Source organism: Cetorhinus maximus, chromosome 4 (genome assembly GCF_964194155.1).
Source record: "Cetorhinus maximus chromosome 4, sCetMax3.hap1.1, whole genome shotgun sequence".
Lineage (NCBI taxonomy): Eukaryota > Metazoa > Chordata > Chondrichthyes > Lamniformes > Cetorhinidae > Cetorhinus > Cetorhinus maximus.
The window spans coordinates 89,624,746-89,652,668 of NC_135882.1; the positions used below are offsets into that span (position 1 = coordinate 89,624,746).

General features: G+C 44.5%; 1 long non-coding RNA gene across 1 annotated transcript; it reads right to left on the reverse strand.

Annotated features, from left to right (window-relative positions):
• Positions 1-195: 195 nt before the first annotated feature.
• On the reverse strand, positions 196-27,923 carry LOC144679332 (uncharacterized). The gene is made up of 4 exons (XR_013576321.1): positions 25,752-27,923; positions 22,193-22,275; positions 20,383-20,712; positions 196-480 (listed from the first exon to the last, which is right to left on the reverse strand). It is a non-coding gene; the product is annotated as an uncharacterized LOC144679332 (long non-coding RNA).

A 27,923-nucleotide genomic window follows, 5' to 3' on the forward strand; every position in this document is an offset into this window, starting at 1 on the left:
GATTGAATACATATTGTGTGATCTCAGAAGATCACTTATGATCAACGTAGATGGCAGCATATAAGTCGACCTTGGAAGCCTTAAAAAATCCTTCCAAAAATGGGATTTGACTTATATGTCGAGTATAAAACGTGAACAACTGTCGATGTAGGTGGTCACCATTTTGAAATTTGAAATAACAAGTAATTAAAATTAAATCAATGTGACACATTTTATTGAATGAATTGATGTGTTTAATCACAATCAAAACACTTTAAAAGCCGTCAAGTTCATTGTCTTCTGCATCTGATGTAAAAGTTCATCACATTCACTCTGAGTCACTTTGGCAATGGCATCATCATAAGGCCCTTTTGGATCAGGTTTGCCACTTTCGGTTTCAGAATCATCTCCCTACAACAATTCATCTTCCTCTCCATCCATTGGATTGGGAATTCTGGATTTTTTGAATGCTCAGATGACAGTTTGTGCATTAATAGCATCCTACAATTTAATGACAAAACCACACACAACATCAAGCAGGGCAGACGTATATTTTCACTCTTTCCGAATTTTTTTTCTCCGTTAACAATCAACCTATTACATTCCGGATGAACATTATTCCTGAATGGCTTGTTGAGGCACACATCCAAATGTTGAAATACAGACATTAGGCCACCTGCCATAACTGCAATGTGGGTGTTATTTTGTTTCAGGTGCCTCTTGATCTCATTGGTTATTTGGAATCTGAACATGCATTCTTTGTATAGGCCACTGGGATGCCTATTCCACACATTATGGGCAGAAATTTTCACTCAGCAGGTGGGCGTGCGCCCAACCCGCTCGATCATGAAATGATGCGCGTTGACATTAGCCGACGTCAACGCGCAGTCGCCCAATAGTTCGGTCGGTGGGCACGCGCTGCAGCCAGCAGCGCGCCCACCAACAATTAAAAGGCCTGTTAAGGCCATTAAGTTATCAATTAACGTAAAGTCTTCGCTGCGGGCAGGCGAAAAGGCCAAACAGCCTTTGCATTCTTTTGGAAACCTCATCCACAGGCAGGATGAGGTTTCCAAAAGCAAATAAAAATAAAATAAATACTTTAATTTTTCATTAATAACATGTCCCTGCTCTTATGACAGAGTCACATGAGGGGACATGTTTCATTACATTTTTATTTTTAAAATATTTTTAAAAATATCTCTTCATCTCCCTGAGGCAGCTCCATACCTCAGGGAGATTATGCAGCACTCACTCACGCGCATGCGCGTAGTTCACGCTCGGCCCGCTCGCACTCCCTGCCATCCCACCCCACCACCCCCGCCAACACAGGCAGCACTCAGCGCTGCCGCTTGCATTTCACACTGGGCAGGCCTTAATCGGCCCACCAGCATGAAGTCGCGGTGTGGTGCCGATCGCAGGCGGCGGTAGGCCCAAAAATTGAGGGCGACTCCTAATGCAAGTAAAGCAAAAAAGGGGTATCAACTTATCTGCTGAGTGTAGGCCTAAACATAAATTTTCACACCAAGAAAATGGAGTTGGTTTATATGCTGGATCAACGGATATACTACAATCAATTGTATATACTTTCACATATTGTTTTCTGACACATGCTCTATTTCCAACTTGTCTCCTATGTGAAAGAATGGTACTGGGGTTTGATTGCTCCACCAAACAGTGGGATTACTCTGATTCTGAAAGTTAGCTACCCTTCATTTCTAATGAATTCTAATATATGCTGCACTGTTCCAGGAGTGTTCCAACCTGTAACTGCAGTCACTCATTGGTTTTTGAGACTGTAGTTGGAATCATCCCAGATTGGCACTAAATGTGGTAGTGGGCAGGAAAAAGACATTTTGCCCGCTGGCTGCAATGGCGGATTTTTGCACTGCATTGTCCCAATCCCGCCTCATTAATCAAGCATTCCCAGAAAACAAGCTGGGTTGCTGGTGGGGAGTCCTCTGATTTGCCCACCCCGTCATCACCTCAGGCCTTCAGTAAACCGGGTGCCATGTTTAAAGGCTGCCCCAGCAAAGGGCTAGCACTCTTCAAGGGATAGGAAGCTGCTGTGAACTGATGGCTGCCAAAGGGAGGAAACATGCTGCCCCCAGATTTAGCGACACCTCCTTGAGTGCCTACTAGATGCAGCAGAGATTCGCCGCGATGTCTTCTACCCCTGGTCTGGGTGAAGGCCAGCAAGCAACGTCACCGATCCTGCATGGGAGGCGGTGGCAGTGGTGGTAAGGCCAACTCACCGCAAAAGAGGGCAGCCACCCAGCGCAGATAGGGGATGAATGATCTCCTCAGTTCCGCTAAGTCACTCGTCTCATCACTCTCAACTGACACACTCACAAACCCATCACACATCCACAGGGATTTTACTCACTGCCACTTTAAGGGACATCAGCATTCACTCTATCACACACATACCTTCATCTGTCCTGCAATCGTGTCCTCATCCCGTCCATGGCACCACTCACCACACATCCTTGCCAGGTATTCTTCTCAACTGGCCTGGCAGGCATCCTGCTTACATCATTTCCATCTTTATTCATGCAAGCTGGCATACAAGAAAAGGGAGGGATCGCAGACTGTTGGAGGATTGCCTGACATCAAAGTCCTCACAGACTTTGAAAATAGAGTCATCCGGCTGGCTGGCAAATATCTGGACCATTCCAGTGCTGATGGTGAGGTGAGCGGTGCTCAACCAAGTGAGAATCCAGCAGTGCAACAGTCATCAGACAACCATGCTGAAAGTGATGTGTCCTTTTTCACAGGTCATGGACTAATTATCTCTCCTTGCTTTCACAGGCACATCTGGGGAACAGCCAAGGGGGTCCATGGCCCAGGCCCTTGACTCAAGCTCTGAAGGCACCTCAGAAGAGGAATCTGATAAAACCCTTGTTGAAGACCTGTCACAAATTTCAACCACACCCTCCACTAGCACAGAGATACACACCTTGGTGGGACCTATCTTTAGGGTAGCCTCGTGGTCACAATCTGGTGAGCATATTGCGGAGGCGATGGCATAGTGATATTGAGGCTGGACTAGTAATTCAGAGACCCAGGGTAAAGCTCTGGAGACCCGGGTTCAAATCCGCCATGGCAGATGGTGGAATTTGAATTCAATAAAAAATCAGGAATTAAAAGTCTAATGATGATCATGAAACCATTGTCAATTGTTGTAAAATCTCATCTGGTTCACTAATGCCCTTACCTGGTCTTGCCTACATGTGACTCCAGACCCACAGGAATGTGGTTGACTCTTAAATGCCCTCTGAACAAGGGCAATTAGGGATGGGCAATAAATGCTTGCATAGCCAGCGATGCCCACATCCCATGAACAGACAAAAAAAAAATCTCACTGTCTGACCCACAGCAGGCGGAAGCAGGGAATTCCCAGCATTCTGGCACTCGGAGGACTGCTGGAGGTCAGAAATCTGCTCAGTCCGAGCCAGATCATGAGCCTCTGAACTCGGTCATACCTTAGTTGCTGGAGCTGCAATGGCAAGCTTGGGAACATCAGGAAAGGATGTCTGCTGCACTCCTCATATTGTGGTGATAGTGCATTGGTATGCCAGCACTAAGATCAACACAGGTAGGATGGCAACCGCCAGGGAGATTTTGGTCCAGGGCATCAATCCCGCTCTCCTGCGCAGGCTGAACTCCATCGCTGACACCATATTTGGCCTCCAACAGTGTCAACGCGAGAGAAATGCAGAGCAACCCAATCTCATTTTAGCTTCCCCTTCTCCTCAAGGGGTCAGCCAGGGGCCCTCAGGCACCCTTATGGAGGAGGATCAGCAGGTGTACATCCAGGGCCATCCATCCAGGTGACTCCAAGAGTGTCCGGCTCATCCGAATCCCCTCTTCCTGTGACCCCAGCAAATCCAGTTACACAGGCGAAGGAGGTAATACTGCCACACAGCAGGACCTTGAAAGCAGACCTCTAATGCATTAACATCCTTCATTAACTAAGGAGACCAAAACTGCACACAGTAGTCAAGATGTGGTCTCACCAATGACCTGTATAACTGGAGCATAACATCCTTACTTTTATTCCAATTCTTCTTGTAATGAAGGATAGGATCCCATTAGCCTTCTTGAAAGGATTAGGGGGCACACAGTACCCAGGTATAGCCAATTAGAAGCCATTCCCATGCTATTGACTCCATTGTAAGTAGGATTGAAGTGGCTTTTCCCAGCTACGTAGATGTAACAAGTTACAACCCTGTCCTCCAGGCATAAAGCCCAAATGAAAGAAAATGTTCATACTGAAACCCCACCTTAGTGAGAATACTCTCTGCATTGCAGGCATAAAGCCCAGACAGTAATGTCAGTATACTATATCATTCCCTTCAGATTAATTGGTAACTCAAGGCATAAAGCCCAGCTACATGTATTAACAGCATGAAGCTGTGTCAAAGTGCAACAATTTACATCATTCCTGATATGAATAATGTATAAATCCCCAGACAGGGCAGCGAATGTAGGCTTAAAGCCCAAAATAATCTCATGTTAATTCTTCAAGTCTTAACTATAGCCACCCATCATCTCACCCACAAGCTTAACAGAATTTAAAAGTGAAGTCATAGCAGGCTTGAAGCCAAGCTCAGTTCACTGTCATTATTAACCTCTGCAACTGAACATAGATTTGACCCAAAGTCGAGATGCTAAAAAATCCTGGTAAATTCATTAAGTTCAAGCAAGCACTTAGCTGTTGTGAAGTGAGCTTTAGTTTGTGCCACGATCTCCTGAATACAGACTTGCATGCAAGGATATTGAACCTCAACCTATTTGGATAAGATATAGAAAATACAAAGAGCAGAGCAACATTTTTCTGGTATGAAGCTGCACATCAGCACTCTAGAAAGTATGGTATAGCCATGTCATCTTGCTGCAGAAAGCTTGTATTACTGGAACTGCTTACACAATCAGATGCCTGAAAGATAAAACTAGACAACATTGCCCACCCAGGTAAACCCTTGCAGGTAAAATTACAACCACAGCCAGCTCAAATTAACCAATGTTTCGAATTTGCAAGTTTAGTATTAAGTTACAGGCCTCAACATACAAACCAGCCTTGCTGTTCCTCTTCCTCTTTTCTTATCTTAATTACTTATTGTACCTGTATACTAACTCATTGTGACTCATGTACGAGAACACCTAGATGGCACTGCACCTCGGAATTCTGCAGACATTCTCCATTTAAGTAATGCTCTGTTTTTTTATTCTTCCTGCCAGTGAACAACTTCACATTTTCCCACATTGCACTCCATCTGCCAGATTTGTGCCCACTCACTCAACCTACCTATATCTATCTCCAACCTCCTTATGTCCTCTTCACAACCTACTTTCCTACCTATCTTTGTGTCATCTGCAAATTTAGTTACCATGTCTTCACTCACCTCATCCAAGTCATTGATATAAATTGTAAAAAGTTGAGGCCCCAGCACAGACCCCTGTGGGATACCACTCGTTACATCCTGCCAATCAGAAAATGACCCATTTATACATACTCTCCATTTTCTCCCAGCCTGCTAATCTTCTATCCATACTAATATGTTACCCCCTGCACTCTGAGCTTTTATTTTCCACAATAACCTTTGATGTGGCACCTTATCGAATGCCTTCTGGAAATCCAAGTCCAGCACATATACAGGCTCCTCTTTATCAACAGCGTAAGTTACTCCTTCAAAGAACTCCAATAAATTGGTTAAACACGATTTCCCTTTCATAAAACCATGCTGACTCTTCCCAATTACCTTGAGCTTTTCTAAGTGCCCAGCTATAACCTCCTTAATGATCAATTCTAACACCTTCCCCATAACCGACCCTAACTGGCCTATAGTTTCCTGTTTTCTGCCTCCCTCCCTTCTTGAATAGAAGGGTTATATTTGTTACTTTCCAGTCTGATTTTCCAGAATCTAGTGATTTTTGGAAAATTAACATCAACACGTCAACGGCCTCATCATCCACCTCTTTTAAGACCCTAGGATGAAGCTCATCAGGATCCGGAGGCTTGTCAGGCAGCAGCTCCATCAGTTTGCTCAGTACCACTTCCCAATGATTGTAATTTTACCAACTTCCCTTCTGCCTTCCACTTCCTAATTTACAGCTATTGCTGGATTGTTTTTTGTATCCTCTATCATGAAGACAGAAGTAAAATTTTTGTTCATTTCATTCGCCATTTCCTTATTATCTACTATTAACTCCCCATTCTCACTATCTAGGGGACCAACATTCACTTTATCTACTCTTTTCATGTTTAAATAGCTGTAGAAACTCTTGTTATCTGTTTTTACTTTTCTAGCTAGCTTCCTCTCATACTATAATTTATTTCTCCTGATTAACCTTTTAGTCATTTTCTTCCGTTTTTTACATTCTGACTAATCGTCTGACCTGGCACTCACCTTTGTGCAGTTATATGCTTTTTCCTTAGGCTCAATGCTTTCCTTAACTTCTTTAGTTAACCAAGGCTGGTGGCTCCTCCCCTTAGAATATTTCTTTATAGAAGGAATATACTTATTCTGAAATATCCCCTTAAATGTCTCCCACTGCTCCTTTCTCGAACTGTCCTCTAGCCTGGTGTCCCAGTTCACTTCAGCTAGCTCAGCTCTCATGCCCACATAGTTGCCCTCATTTAAGTTTAAAATACTAATCTTAGACCCGTACATTTCTCTTTCAAACTGGATTAAAATTAAATCAGATTGTGGTTGCTGCTACCTAGGGATGCCTTTACTCTGAGGTCATTAATTAATCCTGTCACATTACACAATACCAAGTCTAATATAACCTGCTCTCTGGTTGGTTCCTGAATTTGATGCTCTAAGAAACTATCTCGCAAGTATTCTATGAACTCCTCATCCAAGCTACTACGGCCAATCTGATTTTTATAGTTTATATGTGGATTAAAATCACCCATGATTATTACCGTCCCTTTATCACAAGCACTCAATATTTCTTCTTGTGTACTTTGTCCTACATTGTGGTTACTGTTAAGGGGCCTGTAGACCACTCCCACTAGTGACATCATTCCCTACTATTCCTCATCTCCACCCAAACTGATTCTCCATCCTGATCTCCTGAACCAAGGTTATCTCTAACAATTGCTCAAATGCCAACTTTGATTAACAGTGCTACCCCTCCACCTTTAACTAGCTTCCTATTCTTTTTGAGTGTCATATACCCTCAATAATCAGGACCCAATCCTTCTCATCGTGCAGCCATGTCTCCGTAATGACTATCAGATCATATTTGTTTACTTCAATGTGTACTATCAATTCATTTATTTATTATGAATGCTACGCACATTCAGATACAGAGCCTTTAGTTTTGCCTTTTTGTTACCTTTGTAACATGTAGTCTTGAATGTTTATGCATTCTTAGGTATTTTCTCTTTTTCCATCCCTGCCATTCTCTGACCCTCATTTCCCATATTACTCTCCTGCTTAGACTCTACCTCGTGATTTCAACATCTGCCCAAGCTTGATCCCTCACCCCCTTATTTAGTTTAAAGCACTCTCTACCTCCCTAGTTATGTGGCTTGCGAGAACACTGGTCCCCGCATGGCTCAGTGCAGCCCCCACTTTCCCCAGTACTGATGCCAGTGCCCCACGAACCAAAACCCACTTCTCCCACACCAGTCTTTGAGCCATGCATTCATCTCTCCATTCTTATTTACCCTATGCCAAATTTACACATGGCTGAGGTAATAATCCAGAGATTATTACGTTTGAGGTTCTGCTTCTTAGTTTGATGTCTAGTTCCTCATACTGATTATGCAGAACCTCTTTCCTAGTTCTACCTATGTCATTGGTACCAATATGAGTCACAACAACTGGATCATCCTCCTCCCACTCCACGTTCCCCTCCAGCCCTGTGCAGATGTCCCAATCCCTGGAACTGGACAGGCAACATGGACTCAACTATTTATAATATATTAATAAGTTGGATGAAGGAACATGTATTAGAGCCAAAATTTCTGATGATGCAGTTACAAATACCTAGTTCATGATTCATGTGTTTTAGTAAATAATTTTTAGCTTTAGGAATTAAAGTTTAACTGTAGAAAATGGAATAAATGCTATTAGAGCAACCTTGGAGTCTATTACACTTAAAGCGTTGGAGCTATATTGATTTAAGCGATTAACAGCTAGAAAGGTGAGATCATAAAGCAGCAGGTGGGCTTACTTAACTAAAGAACTAGAGACATGGGGCAGAATTTTTCATCCCGTGGGCGGGCGTGCACCCGACCCGAATAGGAGTGAAATAGTGCGCGATGACCTTGGGCGAGCGTCCTGAGATCATCGCGTGCTCTCGTGATCTTTCAGTCAGTGGGTGCATGTGAGAGGCGGCAGCACACCTGCCGACAATTACGAGGCCTATTAAGGCCCTTAAGCAATTAATTAAGTTATATTTTTCGCTGCCCACTCAACTGTTCGGTTGGCGGGTGGGCGAAAAGGTCAAGCGGCCTTTGTATTTTTCACAAAACCTCATCCACAGGTGGGATGGGGTTTCCAATGGTTACTAAAAAAAAATAAAAAAATTTTAACATCAGTTTTGACATGTCCCTCTTCATGTGACTGAGTTACATATGGGGACATGTTTATATAATTTGTAAAATCTTTATTTATGTATTTAAAATTCGTCAGCTCCCTGATGCACCACTGTGCCTTCAGGGAGCTTTCAGTGTACGCTCCCCTGCACATGTGCAGGCTTCAGCACTCGTGCTCCTCCCATCCCCATCCCGGCAGCGTTGAGGATCTTAATACACGTCTCAGGCTGGCTGCCGTTAATTGGCCAACCAGCGTGAAATCATGGTCTGAGCCTGATAGCGGGCAGCGGACGGTCTTCTGGCCACTCCCAGGCCATGCCCACCTGAAGAAGGGAAAATCCTGCCCATGATGTCTGTTATACTTGCAGATAGGAAATTCCAGAGAGATGTTTTTGTTTTGGGGGGGGTTAGAGCTAAATTAGTTTAAAAGCATTCAGTGAACCCTGAAAGGTTGTAAAACCTATTTACTTCATCACGTCAAAGGAGAAATTGTACATGAGAGATAACTAACCTAAAGATCAATTTAAGGACATCTCAGAGCAGACTAGATATTCATGGAGTTGGGTGGAGCTTAGAGAGTTTCTCTGGTTTCCATTTATCTGGGTGCTTGCTGATAAAGTTAGTTGCAGCTTGAAACTGATGTGTGAAATTTTCAACCTATTGAAAGAGGCTATCTACAGTAAATGACTGTTGGATAGACCCACACTGTAAGCAGAGAAAAACCCTAACTTCATAATTCACCACGTAGAATGTGGGTGAGGCTTAATCTCAAATTGAATTTGTGAGGGAACAGAAGCTGTAAGATTGCCTAGTATGAAACTAGTGGGAGAATCTACAGTGGCCCCCATAGAATCTTGTGGCAAATAAAGTAACAAGCAGATTAGCCTGGAAGTATGGAAAAGTAATGAAAACAAGGGACTAAGGCATCCACAGTCAAGCGATGATAAATGAAAGTTTTACTTCTGAGAATAGATGGAGCTGCGGAGAATTCTCCAGAGGACGGTGGCATACTTAGGGTCGTCCATGCAGAAGTAAATTTAGGGGACACAGTGGTGTAGTGGTAATGTCACCAAACTAGTAATCCAGAGGCCCAGGCTAATGTTTTGGGACAAGGGTTGAAATCCCATCACAGCAGCTGGTGAAATTTAAACTCAATCAATAATCTGGAATTGAGAAGCTAGCCTCAGTAATGATGACCATGAAACCATTGTTGTAAAAACCCATCTGGTTGACTAATGTCCTTTAGGCAAGGGAATTTGCCATCCTTACCTGGTTTGGCCTACATGTGATTCCAGACCCACAGCAATGTGGTTGACTCTTAACAGCCTTCTGAAATGGCCTAGCAAGCCATTCAGTTCAAGGGCAGTTAGGGATTGGCAACAAATTCTGGCCTTGCCAGTGACGCACACAACCCATGAAAGAATAATAAAATAACGTTAAGATTGATGTGTATTGTAAGACAATACTTGGGGGAAATAGGAAGCAAACCTGAGCATACAGCATCTGCACTTATAAACCATATTGTTAAGTTTATAGTGTTTGTCTTTTTTATACAATAAAGTTTGTGTTTTCTTTAAAAAAAAGTGAAACTTGTGGCATAGTTCTATTCTTTAAAACAAGGTATTTGGATTTCTTTTTATATGTTAATAGTCCCAAACCAGGTTGAAACAATACACAGATAGATAGGAAAGCAAGTTGTAAGGAGGATACAGAGTCTGCAAAGGGTTATGGATAGGTTAAATGAGTGGGCAAAAAATTGGCTGATGGAGAAAAATGTGGGAAATTTTGAGGTTGTCCACTTTGTTGGTAGAATAGAATTAAATGGAGAGACACTGCAGAATGTTACAGTACAGAGGGATTGAAGGGTCCTTGTACAAGAATCACAATATGTTAGCATGCAGGTACAGCAACCAATAAGGAAGGCAAATCAAGGTTTCAGCAGCAAAAGAACTGAGATAGGGTAAAGACTTGGGATGTTACAGAAGTGGAAGGAGGAGTCTCAGTGATGGAGTGGATATGGGTCATCTCAGTTTCAAGTCATGGTTGCCAACAGCCTCAGAAAGTATTAGGGACAGAGATGGGGTCTATGGTTAGAGAACAGTTTGTGGTAGGGGGTTTTACTGAATTTTAAAGGTTAGCATGTATGTGGGCTTCTGCATATGTTTTACTATTTTCTCTTTTAATTTTGCAGCATTTGCAATTCATTTCTTTTTCTGATTTATTGGTAACTTTAGAGAAACAAACTAGAGCCTTTTCCTTGGAGGCTCTCTGAATGCCTGAGGAGCTAACATATATTGTATTTTATTTCTTTCCAGACAACTTGATACTGAAGCTGGCAAAGGCAATATAAACACATTCTATTTAAAAAAATGTCAAATAAATCAAAATGTTAAAAAGTCCCAGAGGGACAAAAACATTAAATTTGGCATGTTTGTTTTACAGGAATTCAGTCATTCATCCAATTATTCCAACCAAAACTGAGTGCTCCAGTGACATCGACCTCAATCTTAACCCACTCCATGACAGGTGGCAAGAGGTTGCTGGCATTAAATGTGACCTTAACAGGATCCTTCTATCCCTGACACCATTTTAACAATGGTAGGTAGCAATACATGCAAGTATTCCACCATGGAGAGGTTGGTCACTTCTTTAGCATATTTAAATTAATTACAAGTGCAATTGAGAGCCTGTTTCAACTTTTACAGATGGCTCACGAGTTTTCCACAGCCCTGGAAACCCAGTAATGAAAGTCCAAGGTAGGAACTGCTGGCTCCAGAAGGAAAAGGTTTAGTAGAAGGAACCAGTACATTAATGGTTAACCTGGGACTGAATACAGTACCACCGACTGGTGATGTAAGAAGGCCTCTGACCTAGAGCTTAGTTCAGCATTGTTGAGCTAGGTAGCAACATGTAAGGACATGTTGCCATGGAGTCCTCTCCATACCTATATCCTCTACTATAAATATGTAAATAGTTCAGTAATGTTAATAAAGACTTCTTGGTAGCTGCTACAAGACTGCTTAATGGTGTCCAGGCAGTACACACCATGGATAGTGACAACCCAACAAAACATGGTTGCTGCTAGAGATCAAAATCCACATCCTCTATAAAAATCTGAAGAAATCAAGAAAAGGGCTACAGCAACGAATTTCTGCTCCGAAAAATCCGCCACCCCACCCCAAGATGCAAGAAGCTGAGAAAACTCACCTGAGAAGCTCCAGAGAAAGAAGATCCTGGCAGCAGAGAAAAAAGAAGTTAAGCTCAAGCTGAAGCCTCCACTGGATCCCTGTGGAAGCAGCTTCAACAAAGCAGAGCTAGCAGCCAGCAGCCTGCAGGGTGAGATACAATCTTTTTAAAGTTCCAAGGAAGCCCGTCTTGTGAAATATTTCTTGAAAAATCAGTCAGGCAGAAAGCTCAGTTGCATTATCATCTTTAGCCTGACCTCCGACTTGGCACCCACTCCACATGGCCCGTAGAACCATAGAAAAGTTACAGCACAGAAAGAGGCCATTCAGCCCATCATGTCTGCGCCAGCCAAAAAGTAAAAAATAAAAACTGCTCATTCTAATCCTGCCTTCCAGCACCTGGTCCATAGCCTTGCTGGTTACAGCACTTTAGAGGCAGGTCCAGGTACCTTTTAAATGAGTTGAGAGTTTCTGCCTCAACGACCAAACCAGGCAGCGAATTCCAGGCACCCACCATCCTCCAGGTAAAGAAACTCTTCCTCATGTCCCCTCCAATCCTTCTACCAATTACCTTAAATCTGTGCCTCCTGTTAATTGACCCCTCTGCTAGGGGAAACTAGACATCCCTGTCTACTCTATCTATGCCCCTCAGTCAGGTCACCCCTCAGCCTCCTCAGTTCCAAGGAAAACAATCCAGCCTATCCAATCTTTCCTCATAGCTGTAATTTTCAAGACCTGGCAATATTCTTGTAAATCTCCTCTGTGTTTTTGCCAGAGCAATTATTTCCTTCCTGTAATGTGGTGACTAGCTGTGGCCTAACCAGCGTTTTATACAGTTCCATCATTACATCCCTGCTTTTGCACCTCGTTCAATAAAAGGAGGAAATTCATATGCCTTCTTTACCACCTTATCCACCTGCCCTACCACCTTCAGCAACCTGTTGACATGCACTCCAAGGTCTCTTACTTCCTTTAACCCTCCCGATATCCTCCCATTTATTGTGTATTCTCTAGCTTTGTTTGCCCTCCCCAAATGCATTACCTCACAATTCTCTGGATTAAATTCCATCTGCCACTTTTCTGCCCACTCAACCAAACCATTGATATAATTCTGGAGACAACAGCTATCCTTTTCATTATCAACTACACGGCCAATTTTTGTGTCATCTTCAAATTTCCCAATCACGCCTCCCATAGTTAAGCCCAAACCATTGATATATACGACAAACTACAAGGGCCCCAACACTCCCTTTGGAATGCCACTGGAAACTGTTTCCCATTTGCAAAAAACATCCGTCAACCATTACCCTTTGTTTCCTGTTACTGAGCCAATTTTGGATCCAACTCATCACATTCCCCTGTATCCATTGGGCTTTTACTTTTCTGACTGATCTGTCACGTGGACCTTGTCAAATGCCTTACTAAAATCCAAATAGACAACATCCACTGCATGACCCTCATCAATCCTCCTCGTTACTTCCTCAAAAAGTTCGATTAAATTAGTAAGGCATAACCTTCTCCTAACAAAACCATGCTGACTATCTCTGATTAATCCATTCTTTTCTAAGTGGCAGTTTATCCTGTCTCAGAATTGATTCTAATAATTTGCCCACCACAGAAGTCATACTGAATGACCTATAATTATTTGACCTATCCCTCTCACCCTTTTTAAATAATGGTACAATGTTCGCAGACCTCCAATCCTCTGGTACCTCACCTGTATTGAATGAGGATTGGAAAATGATCCTCAGAGCATCTGCCATTTTTTCCCTGGCTTCCTTTAACAACCTGGGATACAAACCATCTGGTTATTTATCCTCCTTCAAGGATGTCAGGCCCTCCAGTACATGCTCTCTCACTATGCCTATTGTATCTAATATTTCATACTCCTCTTTAGCAAGAATACCTGTATCATTCCTCTCTTTAGTGGAGATAGAGCCAAAGTATTCATTGAGAACACTGCCCACATCTTCAGAATCAGCGCACAAGTTACCATATACATCTCTGATAGGCCCTACCCTTTCCTTAGTTATTCTGTTGCTCTTAATGAACTGGTAAAACATCTTTGGGTTGTCTTTGATTTTGCCTGCCAATATTTTTTCACACCCTCTTTTTGCTTTCCTAATTACCTTTAATTCACTCCTGTACTTTCTACACTCTAGGCTTTCTACAGTATTAAGTTTTTTATGACTGTCATAAGCTTTCTTTATCTACTTTATCTTACTTTGTATGCTTCTAAATAACCAGGGAGCTCTAGATTTGCCATTACCACCCTTTTTCTTTGTGGGGACAGGTCTACACCGTGCCCATAGAATCTCGCTTTTGAATGCCTCCCATTGGTCTGTCACTGATTTCCCTTCAATTAGCTGTAACCAGTTCACTTTCGCCAGTTCACCTCTCAGCTTCATAACATTTGTCTTTCCCCAATTTAGAACTCCTGCTCCTGTTCTATCTTTATCCTTATCCATAATTATGCTGAATCTAACTGTATCATTGTTACTACCTCCAAAATACTCACCCACTGCTACCTCATCCATTTGCCCAGCTTAATTTCCTAAGTCTAAATCTAGAATTTAGCTTGTTACGTGCTGGCTAAAAAAGTTCTCTTGAATGCAGTTCAAGCATCTTGTGCCCTCTGTTCCTATTACACTGTTCATATCCCAGTTGAAACTAAGGTAGTTGGAGTCCCCAATTATTATTTCCCTATTGTTTTTGCACTCAGAAATTTGCCTACATATTTGCTCTTCTACCTCCCTCTCACTATTTGTGGGTTTATAGTACATCCCTGATAGCATGGCTGCCCCCTTCTTATTTCTGAGCTCAAACTATATGGCCTCATTTAGTATTCGTTTAGTGTATCATCCCAGCTGTAATTGATTCTTTAACCAATAATGCTATACCACCGCACCCACCCCCACACTTTTTTAGCCCCCCTCTATCCTCTCTGAAAACCCTATATCCAGCAATGTTGAACTGCCTTTTTTGCCCCTCTTTAAGCCAGGTTTCCGTTATAGTGATGATATCATGCTGCTGTGTATCTATCTGTTCCCTCAGCTCATCGGCTTTGTTTGCTATTCTCCTTACATTATGTAAATACCTTATAACATTGCCACATTCCTGTGCTGTAAATCTTTTAACCTTTGCTTCTTCTGTTTTTCACAGTCACTCGATAATTTTCTGTCTCCCGCTCGCTGCTCTGAATTTGTCCTATCTGAATCTGCCCTCAGGTCCCCAAACCCCTGCCAATCTAGTTTAAACCCTCCCCAACAACACTAGCAAATCTCCCTGCTAGGACATTTATCCCGGTCCTATTCAGGTGTAGTTCGTCTGGTTTGTACAGATCCCACCTTTCCCAGACCTGGTCCCAATGCCCCAGAAATCTGAAGCTCTCCCTCCTGCGCCATCTCTCCAGCCACATATTCATCTGGTGTATTCTCCCATTTCCATACTTATTAGCACCTGGCTTTGGAAGTAATCTGGAGATTACTACCTTTGAGGTCCTGTCTGCTAATCTCCTTCCTAACTCCCTAAACTCAGCCTGCAGGACCCCATCCCTTTTTATACCTATATCATTGGTATCAATGTGAATCATGACATCTGGCTATGCACCCTCACCCTCCAGGATGCTCTGAAGCCACTCAGTGATATCCATGACTCTTGCACCAGGGAAGCAACATACCACCGTGGAATCACTTCTGCAACCACAGAAGCACCTGTCTGTTCCCCTAACCATTGAATCCGCTACCATTATTGCTCTCCTCTGTTTTATCCTCTCTCCCTGCACAGCTGAGCCACCCATGGTGCACTGATCATGACTCTCACTGCTCTCTCCTGAGGAACACTCTCCCCCATTGGTACTCAGAACTGATTACTTGTTAGAAAGTGGTTTGTCCTCGGGGGCCTGCTGCGCTACCTGCCTTGTCTTTCTTGTCTGTCTGGTCTGTCTGTTTCTACAGACCATGCGTATAGAGCGCAACAAATGAAAAAAAAACACCAAACACTCCGAAACCCCCATTTTAAAGATAGCCTGAGTGCCTTGCAAAGCCTTTGGCCTCCCGACTAGCGAGATTTCTGCCCTCCCAACCCGGACCTGATCCGCAGCAAACTGACACCATTCTACTGGCCCACTGTCGCGACCCAACTGGGGCCATTTTGCAGCTCCTTCCGCCTCCCAACCCATCGCAGCCATTTTAAAAGTCACGCCAAAAGTCCGAAGTATGCGAAAATCTTCTCCTCAGCAGCACCATTTTGAAATCCTCCGATCTCTTAAAAGGGACACCCACAATTTAAATTTTTTTCAACCATGCATCATAATTCCACTACGCCAAACCCAACAGGATATTCGGCATCCTTGAGAAACGACTTTTCACATTACTTGACTCCATTAAGCATCATTGAAAACCCCAGATCAATTATTTTTTTTTACTGGTTTGGTGATCTTGCGAAGCACATAGTCCTGATGCAGGCCTGCTACAGGATGAATCCAACACCAATCTTGGGGAATTGTTAACAACATTTGATGAATATTTTAATCTTCAAGCTGAGGAGAATGCAGAGCTTGAAAAGAACCATAAAATACGGCAGCAAAATGAAAGAAAGGCAAAAGACGAAATCCGAACAAACTACGCAAGGGCGACAAAGAGACAGAACTGACCAGAACCACAGCCGAGTTTTCTTTATGGGCACCTTGGGCCAGAAGACCCAGATGATTTCTTTCTCGATGACCTAGACATGTCTCCTGGACCATACCAATAGCTGGTAGTAGATGACAAGGAAAAGCCCCTGCGTCAGGCAGACCACGAGAAAGCATAGATACAAGCTGAAAAGGTTTGTCTTAAAACAGGGCTGGAAGATCTCAACATGAAGTACAGCCAAGCAGCAGACAAGAAAGGAGTTCACCAAACTTGGTGCCTTGAAAGACTCTTTGACAAAGCGATCCGCATCCCTTGAAAAATACAAGGGGCAGAATCGTCCCAGGTTTGCAGTAAGTGCAGTAGCGGGCAGGTAAAATGACATTTTACCCATTGGCCGCAATGGCAGCTTCTCACATCGTATCATCCCAAACCCGCCGCATTAATTATGGGAATTCCTGGGAAACATGCCATTTCCATGGCGAGCAGGCTCTCATTCGCCTGCCATGCCATTGCCTTGCCGCTTCAGCACACCGGGCTCTATATTTAAAGTCCAGCCACATGCACACCTCTCAGTGTTTCCAGCCCACAGCTACTGCAAAGAAGACATGGCCCTGAAAGGCAAAAAGACTGCAGCCCCTCAGGTTCAATGACGCATCCTTCAACTGTCATTTGGATACCATGGAGGCTCGCTGTGATGTCCTTTACCCCGGCTCTGGCCGCAGGATGGGCAGCAACCTCACTAATCCAGCTTGGGAGACGGTGACAGAGGTGGTCAGCTCCAATGCCCTACAAAAGAGGACAGCCACCCAGTGATGCTACAGGATGAATGGTCTCATCAATTCTGCCAAGGTAATTCACTCTTCTCATCATTCTCAACTCTCACACTCACAAACCCAACACACATCCACAGGGATTTCACACCTCAAGGGACAACACCATTGACTCTCACACACACCCTCACATTTACATCAGGCTCATATCCTCTCGAGCTCACATCCTCATTCTTGTCCATGGCGCCGCTCACCACACAAACATTCCACGCCGTGCCATGTGTCCTGCACAAACTCTCTCCATCTGTTTTCATGCAGGAGAAGCCTGCTCACATCAACAGGAAGAGGTCCCAGACCGGGGGTGAGTGGCCCACATTAGGCCCTTCACTCACTTTGAGGAGCGTGTCATCACACTGACTGATGAGGATGTGGACCGTGCCTGCGGTGACAGTGAGATCGGTGGCGAACACCCTCATGAGGATCCTGCACCACATCATCCCTCTCTCAATGCAAATGTGAGTGCTCTCTCTCCTGCTTTTGACTCTGCTGCCATACACTAATTATCTCTACTTTGGTTCACAGGAAGCTCTGCCAAATGACCAACATCCTCATCCAGCCAGTCCCTCAGCCCCATCCACATCCTCACCTCCAGCCAAGAAGACACCTCCTCCATTGAAGAGCTGGAAATAAGCAGCTTGGAAGACCCGTCACAGTGCTTAACCACACCCTGCACCAGCGCAGAGACACACATCTCGGTGGAACCTAGATCTAGAGCAGGCTCGGGTTCACAATCCAGTGGTCACCGCACGGACACATGTCCGCAGCAGGAGGAGGCAGGTTCACCTCCCTGAGCTCCTCCTTCCCCCCTGCAGTGTCCGTACCTGCCTCCAAGTCCCCACCAACCACCCTCGCTGTTCATTCTGCCTCTACCTTCGAATCCTCACCCTCCCACTCGACTGCCTCATTCCGCCCTCGCTCATTCTCGCCATTCCCTCCTACCATGCCCACCCGAAGCTTGCTTCCCAGGAAGCATTCATGAACTATGAACTCATCAGACCCCTCCCTTGCACATTCACTTGGACATTTCCCCCCCGGACCCCTTCCCTCCCCTGGGACCCCTTACCGCCTCCCCCCCCCGCCCCCCCACCGGAACTCCTTCCCCACTCCAGACGCCTTTGCCCCCAGAATTGCTACCCCGATCCCCCCAGGCTCCCCCTCAACCCCAAATTAGTCCCTCCCCATCCCTGACTCCTCAGAAATCCTTCATTCTTCTGCCATCCTTAGTCCTTCCGTCTCAATTCCTTCCTCCAGCCTGATTTCTTCCTCCAGACTTGCTATTTCCCCCTTCCTGACTCCCTCAGACACCCTCACTTCTTCCTCCAGCTTTACTCCTTTCCCCTTCGTGACTCCTTCCTCCACCCTTACTCCCTCCCCTCTCCACACTCCTTCCTCCCCAAACTCCTTCCCTTACGCCTTACACCCCCCATTTCACTTACCACCCCAGTTGCCATCTTCTCCCCCATTACCCCCTCCTCTCCTCGTACTCCCTCGCCCACCTCCAAACTCAACCCCCTGGCACCTTCATTCCCCCACCTCCCAACCTCACCCCGCAAGACCTTCAATCCCCCCCTCCGAACATCAGCCCTCCAACACTTTCATTTGCCCCCCCCACCAACCTCACGCCCCCGACACTTCTTCCTCTCCCAGTTGATCTTAATCTTCCTCTCTCACCCCCTCGACCATCATCCATTGTGAACATTAACGGTGACGTTCCAACTTCCGTGAGCTGCTTCGCAGCAGAGCCATGTCCATGCGAATCCACCCAGCATGCCATGGATGTTCCTCCAGGATCCTGTTGCTGTCGGGCTCCAGCATCTTCTGCTCCTCAGATGTTTGTGATGTGAGCAAGGCCCTGGCGGTAAGTTCCAACTTCTGCACGTCTCAGTTGTCAAGACGCATTCTCACTGGCATGTTTTCCCGCTTATGTGGGCGGATGATCCAGTGAGGGTTATGAGTCCAGCGGGGTGTATTACAATGACATTCCTGATGTCCAATGGTGGGGAATGTGGCCCGTCATCGACAGGCTGAACGGACAATTGCAAACTGGTTTCACAATGTTGTGAAACTGATTTTTGACCTTCTCGCCATATTGTCTGCTCACATCACCAAACACACCAGACACCAGTGGGCATGGAAAATCCCAGCCAAGGAGTTGGCAAAGGCCTTGAATGCTATTTCAGAGAAAGCTGTGTTGGAGCTGTCAGCAATGACAAACATACTCACTGATACACAGCTCGAGAAGGCAAGAGCGGAACAAGAAAATTAACATTTGAAAGAGCACCTACTTGTCCTTCAAGAGCAGATTAAAACACAGAGTCCACTGGAACCAGGTAGCAGCTTGACACAAACACTGCTCAATAAAAGTGAGCCACCTCTACATTTTTCTTCCATCCACAGGACAGCTCCCCGTCAACCCCAGGAGGCTTCCAGGTGCAGGAAAAGGCAGAAGAAGAAGAAGGGATGCAACAGACAGCTGGACAGATACCACTCCTGTCCACCCAGAGAGAAATAACCACCACTCACGGTACCAAACCACTGCCATGGCAACCCAACCAAACAGGCGTGGTGCAACACTCACCAATGGAAAAAGAAACATGAAGCCACGCCTGCACCCAGCTCTAATCAACAATCCACCACCAAGATCAATAGCCCCTAGATCCTACCTCTTTCCCAACTGGATGGCAAATGTGACATGTCAGGGGTACAAGACCTCCAGACCACCTTGAACCCTGATTTCAAAAAGTTGAAGGATGGGGGAGATAGGGGTAATACGAATTCTGTTAATGTCTGCTGTTAATGTTGTAATGTTAATCACAAAGTAGTTTAGAGTTAGATTAATTATAATTGTAACATTGAAGTTAAGTACACAAACCTTATGATAACATAAGACTTGAATCAAACTGTAAGTAACTATTGTCAGTCTATATCCAGGGGATAAAGACTTGCGGGGAGGTGTAGTGGAAGGATCTCATACATTAAGGGTTAACGTGGGACTGAGTTCAGATTGATGATGTAAGAAGGCACCTGACCTAGAGCTTAGGTCAGCAGAGTAGACCTAGGCAGCAACATGTAAGGACATGCCTTGGAGTCCTCTCCATACCTTTACTCTCTACTGTAAATATGTACATAGTTCTGTAATGTTAATAAAGACTTCATGGTAACTTCTACAAGGTGCTTAATGGTGTTTAAGCAGTACACACCATGGGTAGCAACAACAAATGCTTTTTGCGACACTCCTTGTGCACAAGGAGGAGCAGGAATGTTCCAATTGACTCTCAAGGCAGTCTTTGTCCTTTCCTCTGCCAATCACAGCCTCTTTCTCCTCGCTGCCATGATCATTGATCTTCTTCACAATGCTCAATATATTCTCTTTCTTCCAAACTCTGGCGATCACAGCCACCATCCCTTCCCCAAACTCCAATCTTCAGCCTGCCTCTATCCTCATTCCTGGGGACTGTTCTCAATGGGTCTTTGGCTGCTGCTTTCCCCACCTGGCAGTCGACCAGCCTGCCTGTCAACCAGGTCATTTGCTGGATGGGAAAAGGAAGAGAAAACTGTTAATGTGATCCTGCTGTTATGTTTGCCAGGATTTCCATATCTCCAGGCTCACTAAGGTCTTTGGTCATGTTCAGTCACTCTCCCCCACCCCTCCCCTCCCTGTAAATAGAGGGGCCATTATGCTTAAAAATATTCAGAGAAATGATAAAGTTAAAAGAGGTAGGAGTTTGCTCTGAGCATCTGGTGAGACAGCATGTTCCAGAATCATTAGTAACATTGCAGTGGTGGTAGATGAGAAAATTAGGGCCTTAGGCTTTTTTGGTGTATAAAAGGCAGAAATTAAATGTTTGTTGTTCAGGTCTCCAGCTGACACTTTTTTTAATATTAATCAGTGCTAGTTTTAACAGATAACAAATCAATAATACTGAAGAATACACATCAGCATACTGAAGCTGAGAAAATATCATTATTGTTAGACACAACCCTCATTTAGTTAGCAAAGATTTTAATAATAATTACAGTAACAAATTGTTTTATAATTAAAAATGTAAAATGTAGAAAAAGCCCCAAAACATTTCACAGAGACTTTGTTAGAAGAAAGGGACATAGAACTCGAGAAAGAGACATTAAAAAGAGGTGACCCAAAGCTTGGTCAAGGGTTGGGTTTTTAGAAAGATCCTAAAGAAAGTGAGTTGACAAGTTACAAAGGGGGTTAGGAAGGCAATTTCAGAATGTGGGACCTCGGGGACTGAAGGCACAACCACCAATGATGGATAAGGGGTGCATCAGAGTTTTGAGTCAGATGGATAGAGTTCTAGGTGGGGCGTTGGCCTGAAAGAAATTATAGAAATAGAGAGGGGACTGATCACCTTTTTGGAATAGCAAGGGTTCTTGCTCTTCCCAATCATGAAGCATTTCACCTTGTCTCAGGCCATTTAGTTAATGCACAACAACATAGTATGTTCTTTACCAATTTTGCCACGACTCGCCTCCTCTCCCTTTTCTCAGACAAGGGACGATTGAAAAGTTTGGTGTCATCACAATTTCAAACTCAGTTAGGTGAATTCTCTGCTAACAAACCCAGCAACACGTCCTCAGTCTATACACTAACAGCAAGGTTTGGACAGCACAGCTTTGTGTAAGCGAGGTTGTGTCTCACATAATCCATTTATTTTCAGTGTAATTTTCAATTGTTCTGTGTTTGATTATGTGAGTCTGTTTACTATTGATGCTCACTGTGTGCTTGATTAGTTAAGCCTGGGTCTGGACTCAAAGAAAAGTAAACAAACTGCAAGTTGCTGGAAGCAAAGAGCTATAAGCATGGAGCAGATATGCTAAAGCACTTCGAATAAACCTTGTTACACACATAGAAACTGGTGTGTCATCTCTGCATAGCTCTAAGGCATAAAATATACAACAACAACCTCATTAATTAGAGCTTTCAAACAGGTTGTTCTGTTCTCCTGTGATTAAAACACCTAATCAGGTCTTCATCAATAGTGGCCATCTTACTTTCATGCTTCATTTTCCTATCCTAGCTCTCATTTCTTTCCCACTCCTTCAAGACATCCTCCTCTTTTCAGGCATCTAGGAACCTGCAATTCAGAAATACTATGCTTTAGTATGACTAGTTTTCGAATCCTCAATTCCTTCTGTTCAAAATATCCACTATCTTGTGTAGTGGCAAGTTACGTTGCATTTTTTTTGAACTACCTGAAAATTCATCTTTCATTCCTCCCTCACCTGCATAGCAATAGAAAGTAAAGCAATAGATAGAAACAGGGGGCTAAACCTTTCGGGCACAGGGGCTGTGATTCACAATTCACACCTGGTCCTGTTGAGGCAGGCAGCACAAAAACTTTGTGTTGGCTCCTCATTTCAATGGTTTGAGTGTTCAGCTGAGCAAATCTGTGCTTCTTTCTAGCTGAATGCTTAATAGGGACCTAGTAGTTTGCATGGCCACCATGTATCCCAGTTAGCCTGCAGCACTTAGAGGGGAGCTGCTGCTGTCTGTCTGACTTCAATTGTCAGCAAGTATAAAGAAATAAATGAAACACCAGGGAAGGGAGAGGGTTCTAAGGTTTATGAATGCGGCACCAAAGGCCTTAGGGATAGAGGTCAACAGAGGAAGGCTATTTCTCATCAGGGGGCCAGGAAGCCCTAAAGAAACACTCACTGAAGGGAATGGGCTTGGATGGCCTTGGAGGTCAACTCCCAGAATCTGACCCCGAGATCCTGGCAATACTGCCACAAGAATTTCAGTGATCTCACAAGGGTAGATAAGGTCAGTGAATGCATCTTCAAAGGACATCTCATACCTACCACTCCACCAATTTTCTATGCTGCTTAACGCACCTTGCCCCATCACTCACCCAGTAACTGTCCCTAGCAGTCAGGATTCAGGTGTGATGCACCACCCCATGCTCACACAACATTTATTGCTGCCAGCCACATCTCACAACTACCACATGCATACAGCTATTCTGTAATGGCAGGCACATTACCCAAACGTACTGCAACAGGATAACTAACATTCTTCTCTCTCACTGGCATGGCAAGGTCACAACACAAACATAGAGGGCAGAGCTGAACTGGTGTTGGACAAGGCACACCTGCATCTCCTGAGCCCTGTGGAAAACATGGTTCTTCGCTTCATGGGGTGAGCAGCAGTGGTGCCTGTTGCATCCAGCGCCACTTGGAACACTGAGGATGGGGATATGTTACTGCCTTATGCCCCTTCTCAGCTCTCATCTCATTTTCATCCGGCTCTCTGGCATGAAGTACAGTCTGCTCAAGGTAACCATGGACCTCTTGCCTTGCAAGCAATGCAGGAGCAAGTGCAATAATCTCTTACGGGTGGTCAAGGCAGAGGAGGGCATTCTCACAGTACATCTCACACCAACCTCTCACACTGGTCAACGCCCCACACCCCTATCACTAACCCAGTAGCACACTCTCTGGCACTCAGGATGTGCACCTGACAATCACATACTCCACCTCACACACACCCATACTCCATTGTTACCAGCGTCACATCCACCTCTCCCTGCCTCCATAGGTCTCCAACTATTCAGCTATGGCAGGCACATCACCCAATCAAATTACTGCACAATGACTGACACTCTGCCTATAACAAAAGGGAGAAGATCAGTACATCCATCTCCTGGCCCCTGGGGGAGGTAGTCTTTTGCGTTTTGGGGCTAGAGGTAACAGAACCTGTGGCACCTGATGCAGCAGAGGCTACCTGGGGTGATGGCAAATGCAGCTTTATGCCCCTTTTCAACTCCATCCTCATCCTGAGATGTGGCGTCAAGTGAAAGTTGAAGATGGTGTGACCATAGAATTCTTGCTTTGCTCCCCATCTCCCCCTTCCCTCATCCCAATGCCCCCACCTCACCACCGCACCCCCCACCCCATCCCCCCCTTCCACCTGTATGCTTTCGAATGCAGAAGCCTGGACAACCTCAGCAGAGGCAGGAGGTAGAGGAAAAAGCTACTCCAAGCATCATCACTTACACTTGCAACCATCAAATACTGGCACCTTGAGGATCTTAGAGGGTAGTATAGAGTTGCAGTCAGCACATGCTGAGTCGCTGGGTACAAATGTGCTGAAGCCAGCCCAGGGGAAAAGGATAGATTGTGTGTCAGCTCCCCGGAGGCTGAAGTTGCAGTGGAGTTATGCTGCAGGAAACTGAGATGAAGATTTCAATGGGGTGCCATACAGGAGAATGTGAATGATGATGCACACTGAGATGCTTGGGGCATTGGCAGACCTGGCAGATCGCCCTCTGCCACTGTACAGACCATGGCAGAGAGCAGCTCCAATATAGCAGAAGACATTGTACTGAGCTTGGAGGGCAGCCTTTCCAGTGTGGAAGTGTCGACAAATCTCAGTGACCAATTTAGGATTGAGATAAAGAGAAATTACTTCACTCAAAGAGTGGTGAATCTTTAGAATTCTCTACCCCAGAGGCTTGTGGATCTTCCAGCATTGAATACATTTCAGGGGGGGATAGACAGATATTTAGTGTCTCAGGGAATCAAAGGAAATGCTTTTCTTTTGCCTCTAAACTAGGAAACTGTAACTTGCTATCACAACTTTACTAAATTAGAAACTGCAACTAGATAAATCAGTTAATTAATAAACTAAAATAACTGATTCAATTTTTAAAAAATTAACTCATTAACTTATCAAATAAATAAGGTTAGACGGACATGGCAGGACAGGTGGTGTGCCGTCATTGCAGCATGTGGGAGTTTTGTGGAGAGCATTATGACCCATCTCTATGGTAAGAGCCTGCAGTTCAAAGAGCTTCAGCTCAGAGTTGCTGAGCTAGGGACTGAGGTACAGACATTGCAGGACATCAGGGAAAGGGTGAATTACCTGGACACTTTGATCCAGTGAGCAGTCACACTGCTTAGGTTAAGTAGAACTTTAGAGTTGCTCAATGATCAGGAACAGATGGGTGTGACTGCGAGTCAGACAGCTATGGGGATCCAGCATATAGAGAAGGAGGAGCCTCAGCCCTTGACTTTGATCAACAGGTATGAGGTACTTGCTACCTGTGTAGATTAGAACAAGGACTGCAGGCTGGATGGCCAAACTGACCATAGCACCATGGTATGGGAAGCCATTCGAGTGGGGTAAGTAAATGTGGAAGTGCTGAGGACAGTATAGTCAGGGGGAATAGATACCGTTCTCTGCAGCTGTGACCAGGGATGGGATTTACTGGTCCCGCCTGCCACTGGGATCGTCTGGTCCCACCGAAAGTCAATGGATTTTTGGCTGGCCCGCCACATCCCCCACAGCAGGTCCCGCCACAGCGAGGCTGGAAAATCCCCACCCAGAAATTCTGAACGTTGTGTTGCCTGCCTGGTACCACGGTTAAGACATCTCCCTGCGACAAGAGAAGATCTTGGAGTGGGACAAGGAAGAGGACCCAGTTTTGTGGTCCATGGAGGAACCAAAGATATAGGCTGAAGCAAGAATGATGTTCTGCTGAGATTGTTTGAGGTGTTAGGGTCCAAACTAAAAAACAGAACCACAAAGGTAACAATCTCTGTTTGTTACCTTGACTGCGCACCAATTGACATATCATTCTGTGGTCTGATGGCCTCTGCCATTTATTGACTAGTATATTCAAGAAGTTACTTCACTGTGTCTGTGTTTGATTTCAGGTTTTTTTTTCCATTTCCAAAGTCCTGTGAAATGCTGGAAAGAGAAAATTATTAAATACAAATGGCCTTCTTCTTTGCAGTGCTGTCTCTTGATCTTTAAATGTCGGCTTCCTGAATGCGTTCTTCATGAAGGACTCCTCCACTGGGGTCAGTTTGGTGATGAGCAGAGTTTCACCTCTAGTCTGTACTGTTGTGACCACAGCTGATGTTGATTGCTGCACAAGCCAAATCCCAGAGGGAAACTTGGCTTACGCGCCATACTATTTTTTTGTATTATGAAAATGAGAAGGGGACATACTGATCTAAGCAGTAAGAGGTCCAATAACACTTTTGGGATTTTTAAAATTAGAAGTAAAAGTTTTATGAGCAAGAATAAAAGAAACCTTAAGCACACAAGATTACAGATACACAGTTAAACTGAGCCTTACAAAACATTCCCCCCAAAAAGGTCCTCTGCTTGGCCAGATCTACAAGTAAACACCTTCCAGGCAACACTCCCTGAGAGATGTTTAATATTTTTAAAAATCCAGTAATATTACCCAAGGCAAACTGCTGTAGCTTCAATAAAGGCATACCACATGACCCGTAACTCTCTTTCACTCTGCTAAGAAAATCCAATTCAGAATAAAACTGCTTTGTGCAGCCCAAGACTTTCCAGGATTGACTGGATGATTCATTCAAACTTCATCCTCTCTTAGCCACAGCTCCAGCTTTAACTCCAGCTGCTACATCCCACAGCTCCAGCTCAACTCCCAACAGCTCAGCCAGCTACAGCCAACCTAAGCACTCCACAGTAACTCTAAATTACCTATTTTTTTTCTTTCATCTCAGGTTCTATTGTTTTCACATCTCTTTGAAACTCAAATCCTTCCAAATATAAGATCTTTCATGTTTCTACCTTATCTTCACTTTCTGGTCAATAAAATATAACAATCCCCCCTTCTGTTTACCTATGGAACTCCTGCAGATGCAAAAATGTTTCTTTGTACCTCTGACTCCTCTTTGATATTCAAACAAACTCTCAACTTATCTAACAATGCAAATGGTAAATCTAACCTATTTACTTGTACTTCAAACCTAATGCCTCTACTCTTTTCATGTTTTAAACCTGCCAGACAACCTGTTTCCTATTAATCTCTGCCCATCTTAAGTAAATCATACACACACACACACACGCACACACAGCTTTTTCACCGAATAAGACAATATTCCCCAAAAATATGAAAAAAATAACATCCATTTCTCACAGTGCCCGCTTCCTGTTATCATGCTGAGACACAGGAGAATTATGTTAGTGGCCTCACTAGAGCAAATGCAACACCTACTTGCTTTGCATGGTCGCTGCAGTGTCTGTAGCCAGTACATGCATGTAGAATTGGGCCACCCTGGAGCAAGTCATGCCGACTGTGCCAGGCCCATGTCCCCTGACAGAGCTGCCGCCATTCCTTTCCCAGGAGATTCTGCAGCCTCCACCCATTGGTACTGACATGGTGGGCTCTCTGTCTGCTACATATGCACCATCACACTTACCCGCTTGCTGGCCTCTCAAAGGAGACTGAGGTCAGTCACTCACCCTGGAAGAACGGAGAAGGTTGCTGATGCGCTAGCGGCTCTGCAGCTAGGTTCTCTAGACAACTCCATGGCTGCTAACCTCATCTGTGATCACCTTTCAGGCTTGATTCCTTGGATAATTTGTCTCCTCCAGTGCCAAGGAAAAAGGGACTACCCACCTTGGCCAAGCAGCCTGGAGAAGAACACAGAGGGACTTATCAGTGAACCATGGGCCTACCTGGGTTCTGGCTTCAGAAAGCAAAAGGGGATAGCTAGATAAAATGGCCAGATAAGGTGCAGACTGTTATATTGATAGGAAGGATATTGAAATGGTGGCAATGATCCCACCAAAAATAGTGTATGCCAATCAAAACATCTGGTTGTACTTCATCCTGTCGCAGATATTTTAATAAATTTGCATTTCTGAGAAGAGCATGACTCATGCATAACCAGATGTAAAATGATTCTTAGGCACTTATGGTTTCAAAATTGGTGACAGGAATCAGTATTAGTA